Source organism: Coffea eugenioides, chromosome 4, assembly GCF_003713205.1.
Source record: "Coffea eugenioides isolate CCC68of chromosome 4, Ceug_1.0, whole genome shotgun sequence".
In the NCBI taxonomy this organism is placed as follows: Eukaryota; Viridiplantae; Streptophyta; class Magnoliopsida; order Gentianales; family Rubiaceae; genus Coffea; species Coffea eugenioides.
The window spans coordinates 25,113,281-25,131,150 of record NC_040038.1 but is presented as its reverse complement, the minus strand read 5'-3'; positions in this window follow the sequence as shown (position 1 = coordinate 25,131,150).

Genomic DNA, 17,870 nt, shown 5'->3' with positions numbered 1-17,870 from the left:
GCCCAAAATACATTAGAAACCCTAAGCCAAAAGTGCATCAAAAGGGGTTCCTCCAAGTCTCATTCCATACCCAATCCTGTTAAGGAAAACAAATCTACAGGGTGAGCAAAACGCTCGTGAGGCCAAGCACACACATGCAAGCACATTGTTCAAGTAACAATCCCAATTTAACAAATAGAGCAATAATATTGCAATAAATAACAATTCGAGCGGGAAAAGTAAACAGAAACAATTCAAGGATATAGTAGCTCTCAGGAGCTAAGTTCCATTTGCTCTGCCGACGTCATTCGTATACCTTCCCGCGATGACACTTCGTCAACCGGGTCGGTATTTCCATTCCGTAGATCACCACTTACTTCCCTCCGTCCACCGTGCACCTCCCGGGCCCGCAAAACATTAATAAGGCGATACTCCACGAGTATGCCAAGCAAGACCTCTCATTAGGTCGAGTTTCAATATCTCATGGCTCGCCAAGGTTCCCGACCAAGCCCATGCCGGCTCGAGTCCAAGGTCGGCCTATGAGTTTGGGCGTCCCCCATTTACATTTGAGAGTCGAGGAGATTCACTCCATCGACGTATGCAGCCATAGCATACCATTTCATTTCATTCAATCATTCAATCATCTCATTTTATTCAATCCGGATTCCTGGCCGGATTGGAGGCAGAGACCAAACCTCCATTTTTTTCAAATTCCATCACCAATCCGGCCGCCTATCCGGCCAAGAACTGGCCGGATTCAGGGCCGGATTCTGGTGAACAGTTCCCGCGCGAATTTCTTTCAAATGATCACAAATTTTCAATTTTTGGTGCAATTTTTTGAAAAATCATAACTCACTCCCTGATTGTCCAAAATTGGAAAACTTGGTACCGTTGGAAACATATTTCAAAGTACTAAAAGTTTCTAGAAGACACCTTTTCATGAATCCAAGTGAAAGGCATTCAAATTTTGGCTTGAAGTTGACAACTTGCATTATCAAGACAGATTTAAGTTGGTTTTCGGCCAACTTTGAAAATTCGGCAAAATTCGTTCAATTCGAACTAGCCTTTGAAATTTGAAATTCTATTAGGGTTGCAATCCAAATTTAGAATAGAACAAGCGGAATGAGAATTGAGATTTTGAGCACCTAGATATGGTAGCTCAAAGTTACTCAAATTTCCTTGTTAAACAAGGGTTTTCTAAAGTCAAGTCATGCATTTTGGAAATTTAGTTAGGTAATGAAACGGCATCGGATTAGCACCAAAATTAGCAGTATGATACTACCATATAAGGACTATATCTCTGCCAAATTTCCTGGATAAATAAGCACGGAAAGTTGGTTAACTAAATCACCCAAGTTTCCAAAATTTCAAGGCAAAACTGCCTTGTATACAAAATGTCCTTTTCTAGGCTTTTGGCCACATGAAATCCTTTAAAACATGGTACATTTTAATAGAAAATGTTTATTAAACATCCAAGATATGTTTGATGGTGATTAACACCAAAAATCTCAACCTAACAAGTCTCACTCGAGTTTAGCAACAATTCTGCCCCAAAAGGGAGGGTTTTCCTTCAAGAAGTCAGTTTTGAAATATGGCCACAAATCACTCAATTCAACTCGGAATTGGACATGGTTGGTGGCGTTGGAAAAAACTTTCATTAATCTACATTTTCTCAAAAGAAACCATTTCCAAAATCCATCCACAACTAGCTCACATTTGAGCATCAAGTGGTAGTTCGTGTTCTGCCCTGTAGTGAACCAATGAAACAGGACAGCAAACTTCAAACGAATGGTTTGGCTCACACAAGTGGAACCAAGACATGAATTTTATACCAATAGAAAGCTGGGAATGTCTAGTTTCCAGTGCCACAAACAGCACTCGATTTCGACATCGGAGTAAAAGTTATAGCCAAAACAACAGGACTGCCTGGGCAATCCGGGAAAATTTTCCAGTTCTGCCATACTTTGGAAATCAACACATTTGACCAACCAAATCATGTTATTTTTCAACGAAACTTTTTACACTATCCATATAACATGTATCCATCATAAAAAATCCATTAGAACCTCAAAAGTTTGCACCAAAGTGCACGAACAGGGCAGGGGTAAAATGGTCACTTTTGCTCATTGCACCATCCTTGAGTTTCTATCAATAACCCAACATTATCCCACCAATTTGAGCATTAAACCAACATTAATATCATCATCAATTATCAAATCAGTCCATCCAACAAAAGTGGGAATTCATAGAGCTCACACAACAATTTTTCCAACATAACAAGCTACCCATAAGCATGCATAAGCTTAGATGTGCAATACTACTTCCATAAAGTAAGATTTAAAGGGTTGATCGTCCATTACCTCTCTTGATGAACTAGAACAGAATTTTCGGTCCAATAAATGCCCAAGAAAATAGTGGAAAGCAGCCCTCTTTCTTAGCTTGATGTAATCTCCAAGTGCTTATCTAAGAGTGGTTGAAATTTGAAGTGAAATGGAGAAGATTTGGTGAAGGAATTAGGATGGAATTGGAGTTGTTTTTCTCCTTTGTTGGTTCGGCTGTTGAGAGTGAGGAGAGAGAGAGAAATATCTGATGGAGCTTGCTTCTTGAAGGTAGCTTAATGGTTAAGTATTGGGTGCACAAAGTCAACCGCAAATAGTGCGCGTGCGCGCGCGTTTTGTGCTCGATTCCTCTTAAGTTTGTTGCACTAGTGCACTAAACCTCTAATGCACTTATATTCATATAAATATTATCCACTCTTACTTGCCGCTAACTAAGGGTCTAAATTCCCTCAATTAAATCGCGCGTGTGAAAACTCGTATTCCAATTTAAGCGCGATAACGCGAAGTCTCTAAGAAATGATTATAACGATAGTACCACTAACTATTACTTGAATACTTAGGCATAAAAACACCTATTTTAAGACCATTGTGCAAGCCTCTAATTTTCCATGCTTATTGTATCCTTGAATCGATTATTGACTCCAATCGCGTATTCACTATTTTCACTTAACGAGCTTCCAAAAATTAAATTTTGAAACAAGTCACTTTAAAAATATAAATAACCTATAAATCCATATAATTAGGTCTAAAAAGGTTAGAAAATAATATTCAGGGCAATTGGCCAAATAAATAATTAAATGAGCTTGAATTAGGAGTTTAAAATAGATGAATTTTGTGAGTCTTCACATGAGTCTTGTATTACTTCCTCAAATCTCCAATAAATTTGTATCAGCGCGTCTTTCGGAAAATTACCTCAATCACCTTTAATTCCTCAATTAACTTTTCTTTATCTACTATTGATCATTCTTAATTCTCCAAGATTAATACACTTCCGATTCAAGTATAGCCTCGAAAAACGTGTACTCGTTATTCCGAACTAAACGAATTTTTGAAAATTGAATTTCCAACAAAACGCTTTAAAATATAAAAGAGGCATTGTTCCATATAAATGGATTTTGAAATGGTCGAAATAAATAATTCGGAGAAAATGAGTAAATAAATATTTAAGTAAACTTGTAATATTCGATAAATAAGAAAATTTTCGGGTCCTCACAGTCAGGCTGTAACTACTCAAGTTACTTGTGGTTATTGTCGTAAGCCTAATCATACAGAGAATGAGTGATGGAAGAAATCGAAAAAGTGTTTGTGTGACAGCCCCACCTCCCTCTAAGGCGTACCAAAGGGTTCGGCGGACCGCCTGCCCAGCTCTCGCCGGGACTCAGTCGTTCACGTCAATCCTCAATCGAAACCAGAATAAACCCACAAGACTAAACATAACAACGATCCAAAACTTAAAGTAAAACTTATATACATTGCTATCTCAAAAGGGAGTACAAACATCGAATATACAAAGGTTCTCAATTCACCATACATCCAACCCGTGCCGAGCACTAGGGCGAGAACCATTACAAAACCAAAGAAACCAGTCTAGGCTAGACTCTACCGAGCTCTCGTCCTTGCTCGCCGTCCCCTGTTAAGGAAAACAAAACTAAAGGAATGAGCTAAAAGCTCAGTGAGGTTCCGAACACATAGGCAACAAGAAGTTCAATGCATTCATTACATATAACCAATAATTCAAGATACAAATACAAAATAAAGCGATAAACACATTCATTAAAAGGATACGGGCTCACAGGGAGCCATATATTCGTTCGTTCGTTCGTTCTCCTGTCATTCCCCTTATTCCTCCGGTCATTTAAATAAAATGCATTTTTGGTAAATAAAACCCTCGTTCGTTCTTTCGTTTCGTTCACCCCCTCCTGGAAATTGGCCAGGCTCCACCAGACTACAAGGTAATACTCGAGTATACCAAATTCACCCAGGGTCACCATATCGCCCGACCGAGTCCGCTTCTGGCTCGAGTCGATCGGTAACGAAGGGCAGGGCCCAGTTCAGCCAAAAGGCTTACATCATGCGCAACTAATGTAGCAATCATTAAATCATTGAAAATTTCACGTTTCATTTAGGTCGAGCGCGGTAAAGTACACGCTCGCCTAGAAAACTCATTTTGGAAATCCTTGAAAGCACTTAACACATTATCAAACAAGAACACAAGTCATGAAGTCAAGAAAAATATAGCAAACAAGGAACACTCACCTATTTACGCAAAACAACGTGCAAATATCCTTCCGGATATTACCTCAGTCACCGAGAAAACCTAAGAGTAAATGAGAAAGAATATTACAGTCTATCTAGCACAAACAATTAGGTGAAATCGAAGAAACCCAACAATTGATGAATAAAACGTATAGAAATGACTTTAAAGTAAAACGAGGGCATTTGGACCGGTGGACGGAAATAGCTAGGGTTTCATAAACTAAACGCAAAACCAAACAAAAAGGGGTATAAAATTTCCAACGGAAAACACTTGAACCAAAGACATGTCGGAATCCAACTATATAGACTAAGAAATATTGTTTTCGGGATTGTTTATGTGGTTCAAAATCATCTCATATTCAAGTAGATATTATAGACTAAATGTCTTAATGAAATTCATGTAAAAGGGAGGACAAAATACCCAAGAAAACCCTAAACCACTCCTTTTTATTTGGGTAAGAGTAAGTAAACATTTGGAGTTTCCAATTGAAGAAGGATCATGTTTTAAGATGGAAAAATGGTCATAGTATTTGCCAAACGAAAATATACAAGTTCAAGTAGAAACTTAGCCCTCGAGCGAAAATTTGGGCAGCACGCCCTTTGTATTTACCTATTTCCCAGCCATTTATGGCTTCATTATTTTCCTCAATCAATCCCAACATTACACACAACATAAATAGCCACTCAATAGGCTCAATGTCATATGATTACCAAATCAAGCTAGGACATGTGCGGAAATGACGTTTAACAAAAGACAGATTTGACGGGTTTTGCGTAACGGAGACATCCGAAGCTACGCTTATCGGATTGGGATGTAATTTATTCTGTTTCGAAGCTAAGACAGAGGGCTACAATTTTTTTGAAGACCACTTAGTCCAAATTCCAGTGTAACCTAGTCAAATTCCCAATTCCCAGAACCAAGTTCCAACTAATCGGCTAATTAACTGTACTACATTTAAATGGCCATATCGCATGCTACCAAAGTCCGTTTAAGGCGTTCTTGGAGGCGTTGAAAAGCTAAGACAAATACCTACAAATTTTATGCAGACCACTCAGTCCATTTCGCACCCTAACTAGGTCAAATTTACCAAAACAACTCCAGATTTTCCAGTTCAAAATTCACTGCAGAAATCAACTAGCAGTCCTGCTTTATTCACTCATATCTCAGCACACAAAACTCCAATTCAGGTAATTCCAAAGCCATTTGAAAGCTAAGATACAAGGCTATAATTCTTAAGAAGACATTATCAACCAATTCGGTAATATTCCTGGTCAAACTAACCACTCACAGAGGCTGATTTTCATTTTCGGACACAAACAGGGCAGCAGGGGTATTTTGGTCTTTTCACAGGATACGTTACTCCGATTGAGCTGATATTTTGTGGGTATCTATAAAATATCATTCTCTACAACTTTTATTTTTTGTTCCAAGCCTAATTCGGCTTCTAACATAGGGCACTGAAACCGGACAGAACTGAAGCATACAATTCCAGAAATCTGAAATTTTGGGATTTCAAGGGCAATCTCTTCATTTTCTTGATTCAATCACTACCACAACCTCTTATACCAGCCTATATACATTATATACCACTCCTACAACAAGTATAAGAAGGAAATCAGTCAAACCCTAGCTTACATACATCACCCCAAAATCATCACAACTACTTGTATAGCTACTAATCTAACCAAAACATGAGTTATCAACAACTTAAACAAAAATAAAAGAACCAAAGCCATGGGTCAGACCTTATACCTCAACAAAAGGGCTTGTAAGAGTAATACTCACCTCCTCTTGAAATTTTTGGTTCCCTTAGCTTCCCAAGTTCACAACTCACAAGTTAATCGGTTTAGTTTTCCTTGGTTGCACTCAAATGGTTGGATTCAAGATGGATTGAAGATTTTTCTCTCTTGCTCTCTCTCTCTCCCTTGCTCAGCCAAAAGACAGAAAGAATGAAGGAAAATAAGCTGAAATGAAGGATAAAAGAACAAGGAAAAACAATTAATCAAAGAGCCATAGGGTGGTGACACTTGTCACCACCAAAGCCATGCAAATTTCTCTTTCTTTCCCTTGCATTTTTTGCCACAAATTTTGGCCATATGGATGAGTATGAGGGGGGATATTTTGCAAAAATATCAAGGGTATGTGGTGGTAAGAAAGTGGTGGTCAAGTGGTGGGTTCAATCGGTAGTGATCAATACCCGTCGGTTTGACGCGATTTCTCTTAAATCACGTATACTAGTGTTTTTAGCTTATAATCACTAACTTATTATTATCACTTCTAGTCATATAGTATTCCCTTATCCAAAAGTCACTTTTACCTATCAAATTTGATCCTCACTCCGTACCGAAAAATCATACTACGGGAAAACGTGAAACCCTAATTCACTCTTAACTTGGAAACGAAAAGTGAAACCCTACTTCCTAGGTTCATTTGCACCTATTGAGGAATGATTGGGTATTAGGGCCATAATAAATGAATAATTTCCAAATGAAAGGCATTTTTAAGAAAAACGTGAGGAATTTTACAATTTCAGTGATTAAAATTAGGGTTTCAATTAAAATATGAGGGATTTAAGAAAACCGGTTGGTCACAAGTAAATTAGGGTTTTTGATTAAAATTTTAGGGTTCTAGTCTTTTAAAACAAAATAAGGTTTTAAATCAAACCCAAAGAAATACACTTTAGTATTTTCTTTACAAACAACCTCCTAATTTTCGGGGTATCACAATCTCCCCTCCTTCAAAAAATTTCGTCCTCGAAATTTTCTTTTCCCCTAAAGGTAATGTAGTGAATAAACGCAGTGAGTTGACTAGATTAACTAAATTCTAGCACACCGGATACACAAATAGACATATACACGCATAACACACCACATATCAAGAAAACAGATAGTCAAGTACACACATACATATCAAATTAGACAGATATTCGTACATATATACAAATACACCAACTAATGTCATGTCATAATGATATAAGGCAAATCAAAAGAAAAGGCGATATCGTCCCGGTCTCAGTTAAAAACCCCGTCCGGTCTCTCACGTCATTTTCTATCCACAATATCCACATCCATTGACCTCTTGTACTCATTCTGGCCAAACAAAGCCTGTTCATGTTCCCAAAATACAAATCTCTAGAGTACTCGGGCACAAGAATCCGAAATAAAATAATGCACATCTCGAGCTGGCCAGTCCCAAGAGTAAACCATCTACAAATCAAAATTCCTACCCGACATACCTATCTATGGTCCTTAGATATCATGAGAAAGATTTAAGACCTATAACACTTCAGGGTTTATAGCTTATGCTCGAACGAGCACTTAGTCCTTCATACTTATTCACCATTTAGCCCAAGCTCACTCCGCGCAGAGACCACGCGAAGCAGGCTCTGATACCAACTGTGACAGCCCCACCTTCCCCTAAGGCGTACCAAAGGGTTCGGCGGACCGCCTGCCCAGCTCTCGCCGGGACTCAGTCGTTCACCTCAATCCTCAATCGAAACCAGAATAAACCCACAAGACTAAACATAACAACGATCCAAAACTTAAAGTAAAACTTATATACATTGCTATCTCAAAAGGGAGTACAAACATCGACTATACAAAGGTTCTCAATTCACCATACATCCAGCCTGTGCCGAGCACTAGGGCGAGAACCATTACAAAACCAAAGAAACCAGTCTAGGCTAGACTCTACCGAGCTCTCGTCCTTGCTCGCCGTCCCCTGTTAAGGAAAACAAAACTAAAGGAATGAGCTAAAAGCTCAGTGAGGTTCCGAACACATAGGCAACAAGAAGTTCAATGCATTCATTACATAAAACCAATAATTCAAGATACAAATACAAAATAAAGCGATAAACACATTCATTAAAAGGATACGGGCTCACAGGGAGCCATGTATTCGTTCATTCGTTCGTTCTCCTGTCATTCCCCTTGTTCCTCCGGTCATTTAAATAAAATGCATTTTTGGTAAATAAAACCCTCGTTCGTTCTTTCGTTACGTTCACCCCCTCCTGGAAATTGGCCAGGCTCCACCAGACTACAAGGTAATACTCGAGTATACCAAATTCACCCAGGGTCACCATATCGCCCGACCGAGTCCGCTTCTGGCTCGAGTCGATCGGTAATGAAGGGCAGGGCCCGGTTCAGCCAAAAGGCTTACATCATGCGCAACTAATGTAGCAATCATTAAATTATTGAAAATTTCACGTTTCATTTAGGTCGAGCGCGGTAAAGTACACGCTCGCCTAGAAAACTCGTTTTGGAAATCCTTGAAAGCACTTAACACATTATCAAACAAGAACACAAGTCATGAAGTCAAGAAAAATATAGCAAACAAGGAACACTCACCTATTTACGCAAAACAACGTGCAAATATCCTTCCGGATATTACCTCAGTCATCGAGAAAACCTAAGAGTAAATGAGAAAGAATATTACAGTCTATCTAACACAAACAATTAGGTGAAATCGAAGAAACCCAACAATTAATGAATAAAACGTATAGAAATGACTTTAAAGTAAAACGAGGGCATTTGGACCGGTGGACGGAAATAGCTAGGGTTTCATAAACTAAACGCAAAACCAAACAAAAAGGGGTATAAAATTTCCAACGGAAAATACTTGAACCAAAGACATATCGGAATCCAACTATATAGACTAAGAAATATTGTTTTCGGAATCGTTTATATGGTTCAAAATCATCTCATATTCAAGTAGATATTATAGACTAAATGTCTTAATGAAATTCATGTAAAAGGGAGGACAAAATACTCAAGAAAACCCTAAACCCCTCCATTTTATTTGGGTAAGGGTAAGTAAACATTTGGAGTTTCCAATTGAAGAAGGATCATTTTTTAAGATGGAAAAACGGTCATAGTATTTGCCAAACGAAATATACAAGTTCAAGTAGAAACTTAGCCCTCGAGCGAAAATTTGGGCAGCACACCCTTTTTATTTACCTATTTCCCAGCCATTTATGGCTTCATTATTTTCCTCAATCAATCCCAACATTACACACAACATAAATAGCCACTCAATAGGCTCAATGTCATATGATTACCAAATCAAGCTAGGACATGTGCGGAAATGACGTTTAACAAAAGACAGATTTGACGGGTTTTGCGTAACGGAGACATCCGAAGCTACGCTTATCGGATTGGGATGTAATTTATTCTGTTTCGAAGCTAAGACAGAGGGCTACAATTTTTTTGAAGACCACTTAGTCCAAATTCCAGTGTAACCTAGTCAAATTCCCAATTCCCAGAACCAAGTTCCAACTAATCGGCTAATTAACTGTACTACATTTAAATGGCCATATCGCATGCTACCAAAGTCCGTTTAAGGCGTTCTTGGAGGCGTTGAAAAGCTAAGACAAATACCTACAAATTTTATGCAGACCACTCAGTCCATTTCGCACCCTAACTAGGTCAAATTTACCAAAACAACTCCAGATTTTCCAGTTCAAAATTCACTGCAGAAATCAACTAGCAGTCCTGCTTTATTCACTCATATCTCAGCACACAAAACTCCAATTCAGGTAATTCCAAAGCCATTTGAAAGCTAAGATACAAGGCTATAATTCTTAAGAAGACATTATCAACCAATTCGGTAATATTCCTGGTCAAACTAACCACTCACAGAGGCTGATTTTCATTTTCGGACACAAACAGGGCAGCAGGGGTATTTTGGTCTTTTCACAGGATACGTTACTCCGATTGAGCTGATATTTTGTGGGTATCTATAAAATATCATTCTCTACAACTTTTATTTTTTGTTCCAAGCCTAATTCGGCTTCTAACATAGGGCACTGAAACCGGACAGAACTGAAGCATACAATTCCAGAAATCTGAAATTTTGGGATTTCAAGGGCAATCTCTTCATTTTCTTGATTCAATCACTACCACAACCTCTTATACCAGCCTATATACATTATATACCACTCCTACAACAAGTATAAGAAGGAAATCAGTCAAACCCTAGCTTACATACATCACCCCAAAATCATCACAACTACTTGTATAGCTACTAATCTAACCAAAACATGAGTTATCAACAACTTAAACAAAAATAAAAGAACCAAAGCCATGGGTCAGACCTTATACCTCAACAAAAGGGCTTGTAAGAGTAATACTCACCTCCTCTTGAAATTTTTGGTTCCCTTAGCTTCCCAAGTTCACAACTCACAAGTTAATCGGTTTAGTTTTCCTTGGTTGCACTCAAATGGTTGGATTCAAGATGGATTGAAGATTTTTCTCTCTTGCTCTCTCTCTCTCCCTTGCTCAGCCAAAAGACAGAAAGAATGAAGGAAAATAAGCTGAAATGAAGGATAAAAGAACAAGGAAAATGATGTGAAACCCCGATCTAGACAACCAAAACACCATGGTTTAGGCAGCGAAAATTTGACCCAACTAATCCCTAGAAGTCACGAACAATTTTGATATTATCTCAACCCGTAACTACTCGAATTAACGAACCAAATTGGAGGTAGTAGAACGCCACAATCAAGGACATACTCGATTGATAAGTTCGGGTGAATAACTTGAGAAGATTCTCAAGTATTCAAAGGCAACTCTCTTGCCAAAGAGAAAGTGAAAACTCACTAATTGTATTTAATAGTCAAAAACTGATCGCAAAACAAAGAGGAAGTGGGGCTATTTATAGCCCTTACAAGCATTAACCCTAATCCAAAAATTGACCAAACTACCCTACATACTTAAGGAAGATTTTGGGCCTCACTTACTAACAAATGGGCCGCAATTAAACTACCTTAATTACCTAGACTTTCTAAAGCGAGAAATAACCAAAATCAACGAGGAAATCAAATAATCCTACTAAACTCAAGTATTCGTGCAATCAACTAGTCTTCACTTGAATCTTCCAATTCCCCATGTGCTTGAATGGGCCTTGGTCTTTATATTCTCATCATTCCCCTCCTCTTAAAAGTAATTTTCCCACAAATTGAAGCACGAATGGTGACAAGACGAGTTACAGACTCAATCTTGTTATGATGGCTACAGATGGCATCCAATGCAAAGCCCATGTGCTAAGTTGGAAAATAACCCTCGTCGAACTTTGAATCTCACAAACCATCTTCAATGTATGCTCAACTGTATTGTTTGTGGTCATGAGGTAAGGGTCCTCAAAGTGGTATGAAGTGTATCCCGTGAAATCGAACTCCGGCTCGAACACACTTGCAAGGCACCAAGGCGGATTTGGTGATGTTGGAGCTGCATGTGGACTAAGAGCAAGACGAAAATCATAATGGTCATTGAGGTACTTGTTCTTTAAACGAACCCTTGGTACACAACCATCCCTAAAATATGGAGTGTTCCCTTCAAGATGAGCTCGAATCAACTCCCCTTTGGTGTGGACTGATTTGAGTTGACATTGTTCCATGAATGGATACCAAGGGGGTTTAACTCTTGGAGTACCAACTCCATGGAGGCTTGCAACGTCTACAATTGATTTTGGAATGGAACACACCAAGATCAGCTCAACTTGCCTTTGTTTGATCTGTATAAAAGAAGAAACACTAAACAAAGCAAAGGTAAGTTTGTTAAGAAAATAATAGGCCTTCACCGGGTTGCTCAAGATCAGCCCACTTTCTCTTCTTTCTTCCTTTTTACCACCCATCTCATTAGATTTTTCCATCTCTTTTTCTAGTTCAACAGCTGACCCTTTTATCTCATTACTTTCAACTTCCTCGGGTTTTACCTCTGCAGGCACAATTCCCTCATCTAGCTTTTTCTCCATTCTATAACGCTCAAGCTCACTTTTCATGCATGCTAGATCAATACAAAGTTGGTCATAAGTAAGTGATACAAGTGCAAGACGACGACTATTAAATAAGAAGGAATACTTATTAGTATGTCCATCAATTTTAACTTCTCGCCTCGACATCCATGCTTTGCCCAACAACACATGTGTCACTTGAATTGGGACTACATCACACAACACCTCATCCACATATTTGCCGATTTGAATAGGTACAAGTGTGTGCTTAGTAACCCAAACATCCCTATGAGTGCTCGTCAACTTGTACGGTTGAAGATGATCAATGGTTGGAAGATTTAATTTCTCAACCATGATAGCACTTGCAAGATTGACTTCACAACTACCATCAATGGCCAAGCTACAAATTTTATCTTTGACACCGCAACGAGTATAAAACCAACCAAGCAACTGAGATTTGACGAGGTCCAATTGCTCATCTACACCACGTAATGCCACTTCTTTGACTCCCTTAGGATCAGGAAGACAATGTTGTGGGCTAGCTTTTATGCGTCTTATACTCGCCATGACGTATGAGGGAACCTGCAAAAAGTTAGCAACGAAATCGAAGATATTGCCTTTCACGCTCCCTTACGTGTATCCACTCGCACTCGTGTATATGGATGTCACTCTAATGGACTTACCAAATACCTTTACCTGTTGGGTTAGGTAGTTGAGAAATGCTGCTCAAGTCCAACAACCGTTACCAACCTTTCCACAAGTGTAATCACAAGAATGTAGGAGAAAATGTATGAAAGTGTTCCTAGAATCTAGGAAGAGAATATAGGAGAGTTTCATAAAGTGGATGAGAGAATATAGGAAAGGTCCTAAAAATGGATGAGAGAATTTTAGGAGAGTTTCCTAAAAAATGGATGAGAGAATTTAGGAAAGTTTCCAAAAAAAATGGATGAGAGAGTTTAGGAAAATTTCCTAAAAAGGTAGGAGAGAGAGTGTCCAAGTGAGTACAAAGAGTTATCCAAGTGCTTTACTTAGTTTCCTAATTGATTTTGGAAACAAGTTAGTTTTTGGAAACCTTTTGAAAATCCTCTTCCTCTTGAACAACTTTTGGTAACCTTCTTGAAACAACTTTTGGTAACCTTCTTGAAACAACCTTTGGTAATCTTCTTGAAACAACTTTTGGTAACTTCCAAATTCTACTCCAAGAAAGATTGCACAAATCAGATTTGGTTCTCTATTCAAAACAATTCGGTTGCCCCTTTCTTTCCTTTCCTTTTTTTTTCTCTTGCCAACCAATTCCTCTTTTCTTTCTTCATTTTTTTTTGACTACAACTATCAACCACGACACAGAACAAGGAAGTCCATAAATAATAACAACCAAGAACTCCAAGATCTTTCAAGAACGTTCAAGGAAGTTGTCAGGAACTTCAGAAATTTCAAGATTGTGGTCAAGAATTCAAGAAGCTCAAGATTATTGTAAGTTCTCTTCAAGATTCACAAAATTCCAACAAGTTTTGCCAAAATTCAGATTTGAAAACCAAGTAAACAAGTTGGATAACACAAACAACAAGGCTGGACAGATTTGTATTCGGATGAACAGTAACTATGAACAGTGTGTAACATGAACAGTCGGATGAACAGCGTCGGTGAACAGTATGATGAACAGTAATAATTTTTTTTTTGGTTCTAAACAAACGAACAGATTGGGATAAACATATATGACTCGAAATAAACGAAAAAAAAAAAGATATAACCTGGTGGTTGTCGACTAGCTCTGGTACCAACTGATGTGAAACCCCGATCTAGACAACCAAAACACCATGGCTTAGGCAGCGGAAATTTGACCCAACTAATCCCTAGAAGTCACGAACAATTTTGATATTATCTCAACCCGTAACTACTCGAATTAACGAACCAAATTGGAGGTAGTAGAACGCCACAATCAAGGAGATACTCGATTGATAAGTTCGGGTGAATAACTTGAGAAGATTCTCAAGTATTCAAAGGCAACTCTCTTGCCAAAGAGAAAGTGAAAACTCACTAATTGTATTTAATAGTCAAAAACTGATCGCAAAACAAAGAGGAAGTGGGGCTATTTATAGCCCTTACAAGCATTAACCCTAATCCAAAAATTGACCAAACTACCCTACATACTTAAGGAAGATTTTGGGCCTCACTTACTAACAAATGGGCCGCAATTAAACTACCTTAATTACCTAGACTTTCTAAAGCGAGAAATAACCAAAATCAACGAGGAAATCAAATAATCCTACTAAACTCAAGTATTCGTGCAATCAACTAGTCTTCACTTGAATCTTCCAATTCCCCATGTGCTTGAATGGGCCTTGGTCTTTATATTCTCATCATAAACAATTAATCAAAGAGCCATAGGGTGGTGACACTTGTCACCACCAAAGCCATGCAAATTTCTCTTTCTTTCCCTTGCATTTTTGGCCACAAATTTTGGCCATATGGATGAGTATGAGGGGGGATATTTTGCAAAAATATCAAGGGTATGTAGTGGTAAGAAAGTGGTGGTCAAGTGGTGGGTTCAATCGGTAGTGATCGATACCCGTCGGTTTGACGCGATTTCTCTTAAATCGCGTATACTAGGGTTTTTAGCTTATAATCACTAACTTATTATTATCACTTCTAGTCATATAGTATTCCCTCATCCAAAAGTCACTTTTACCTATCAAATTTGATCCTCACTCCGTACCGAATAATCATACTACGGGAAAACGTGAAACCCTAATTAGCTCTTAACTTGGAAACGAAAAGTGAAACCCTACTTCCTAGGTTCATTTGCACCTATTGAGGAATGATTGGGTATTAGGGCCGTAAAAAATGAATAGTTTCCAAATGAAAGGCATTTTTAAGAAAAACGTGAGGAATTTTACAATTTCAGTGATTAAAATTAGGGTTTCAATTAAAATATGAGGGATTTAAGAAAACCGGTTAGTCACAAGTAAATTAGGGTTTTTGATTAAAATTTTAGGGTTCTAGTCTTTTAAAACAAAATAAGGTTTTAAATCAAACCCAAAGAAATACACTTTAGTATTTTCTTTACAAACAACCTCCTAATTTTCGGGGTATTACCGTTTGTATTGTAGCTGCACTGAACATCAGATTACGAACTGTCCAAGTATACCGAAGGAAGGAGGTAGTGCCCAACGGCCAGACAAGTCAGTATCTAAACAATCTAGTGCTGAAGGCAGTCGACCTAAAGCGCCGGCTAGGATTTATACATTAGGCTGTTAACAGGTTCCCGATCCCGCTAAGGTCATTGAAGGTATAATTCTTGCTTTTCATTGTTTATCTAAGGTTCTAAGTGACCCTAGTACGACAAACTCTTTTGCAAAACACTAGATTCATGAGATAGAATAAAAATTTGATTGCTAATTGGGTGAATAGAAATTGTGAGATATGGATTGGAGAGTGTTAGTTATTGATTGATCTGATAAACATGACTATTAAGGGGTATGATATTATCCTAAGTGTGAATTTCGAGAATGAAATTCTTTTTAAGGAGGGGAGGATGTGAGGACCCGAAAAAAAAATTTCTTATTTTTATCGTATATTACTGGTTTATTTAAATATTTATTCACCCATTTTCTCTGAATAATTTGTGTCAACCATTTTAAACCCATTTACATGAAACAATGTCTCACTTACATTTTTAAAACGTCCTGTTAGCAAATTTAATTTTTCGGAGTCTCATTTAGTAAGGAATAATAAGTTCACATTTTTCGAGGCAAAATTCGATCCGAAAGTGCAAAATCATCATTTTGAGTGAATCATCATTTTTGTCTTCATCTTCCTCTTCTTGATCATTATGAACTTCATTTTCCATTTCAGTTGCTGCTGGTTTAGAACTTTCTTCATTTCCAATTGACAGCTTTTCCATTCCTGCTCGAACACCTACATCATCATCCTCACACGGACTTTTGGAATTATCATCATTGGTTTCATCAAATGTTATATGTATAGCTTCTTCAATCACAAGAGTCCTTCTATTAAAAACTCTATATCCTCTTTTATTCTCACAATACCCCAAAAATATTCCTTCATCAGATTTTTTATCAAACTTACCAAGATGTTCCTTTAGATTCAAAATAAAACATTTACAACCAAATACTTTGAAATAACCAACTGTAGGTTTCTTATCAAAAATCAGCTCATAAGGAGTTTTCTTTAAGATAGGTCTCAAGAGAATTCTATTCATCACATAACATGCAGTGTTTACCGCTTCAGCCCAAAGATATTTAGGCAACCTACATTCATTTAACATAGTTCTAGCAGCCTCTTGGAGAGTCCTGTTTTTCCTTTCTACAACACCATTTTGCTGTGGAGTTCTTGCAATAGAAAACTCATGAGTTATGCCATTATGATCACAAAATTCTGGAAAACCACAATACTTGAATTCTGTTCCATTATCACTTCTAATTCTAACAATTTTTAATCCAAGCAGATTTTGCACTTTAGCAAACAATGAAGTGAAATTCTTGAATGCATCATCCTTATGAGCAAGAAATATTACCCAAGTGTATCTAGAATAATCATCTACAATCACAAAACAGTATTTCTTACCACCCAAGCTAGAGATTTGAGTAGGGCCAAATAAGTCAAGATGCAAGAGTTCTAAAGGTTTGGAAGTAGATACACACTTCTTTGGTTTAAAAGAAACTTTTGTTTGCTTTCCAAATTGACATGCATCACATATTTTATCCTTTTCAAAACTGATTTTTGGCAAGCCTCTAACTAGCTCCTTTTTCGAAATTTCCTTTAGTAACTCCATGTTAAAATGACAAAGTCTTCTATGCCACAACCAAGGATCTTCATTTGAAGCTTTAAGACATGTTAAGCTAGAAGAATCAATATTATCAAGAACCACAATATATATGTCGTTGAACCTCTTACCTTTGAACACAACATTGTATTTGGAATCAAGCACAATGCATTCATGTTTTCTAAACAACACATTCAAGTCTTTATCACACAATTGACTAACACTAAGCAAATTATAACTCAAGTTATCAACTAAGAGCACATTATGAACAAAAGTTTCACCATCCTTACCAACATCACCTATTTCAATTGTTTTAGCTTTCACATCATCACCAAATGTCACTTTTCCACTTGATCTTGATTTCAGCTTTATGAACAAAGAGGGATCACCGGTCATATGCCTTGAACAACCGCTATCAATGAACCATTTGGACTTGTGTGAGCATTTTTCCTGAAAAGAGAAAGTGTTTGGTACCCATTTTAATTTTTGGGTCCATAATAGTTAGCATTATATCTAACTAACCACATGCATTTCATCCCTTTGTTCAGATTTCTTTTCACATAGCAATCACTTTTCAAATGCCCTTTTTGACAACAAAAACCACACATAATGGAAGAGTCCTTAACATGTAATGGTTTGACATATCTTAATCCACCTTTTCTATATGTTGTGAAACCATGTGCATTTTTGTTGTGTGCAAATGTTCTTTGAAAAATAGTAGGATGTGTAGGTGACATGTTCCTTTTGATAAACTCCTGCTGTCAAGTATTTTGATCATGCT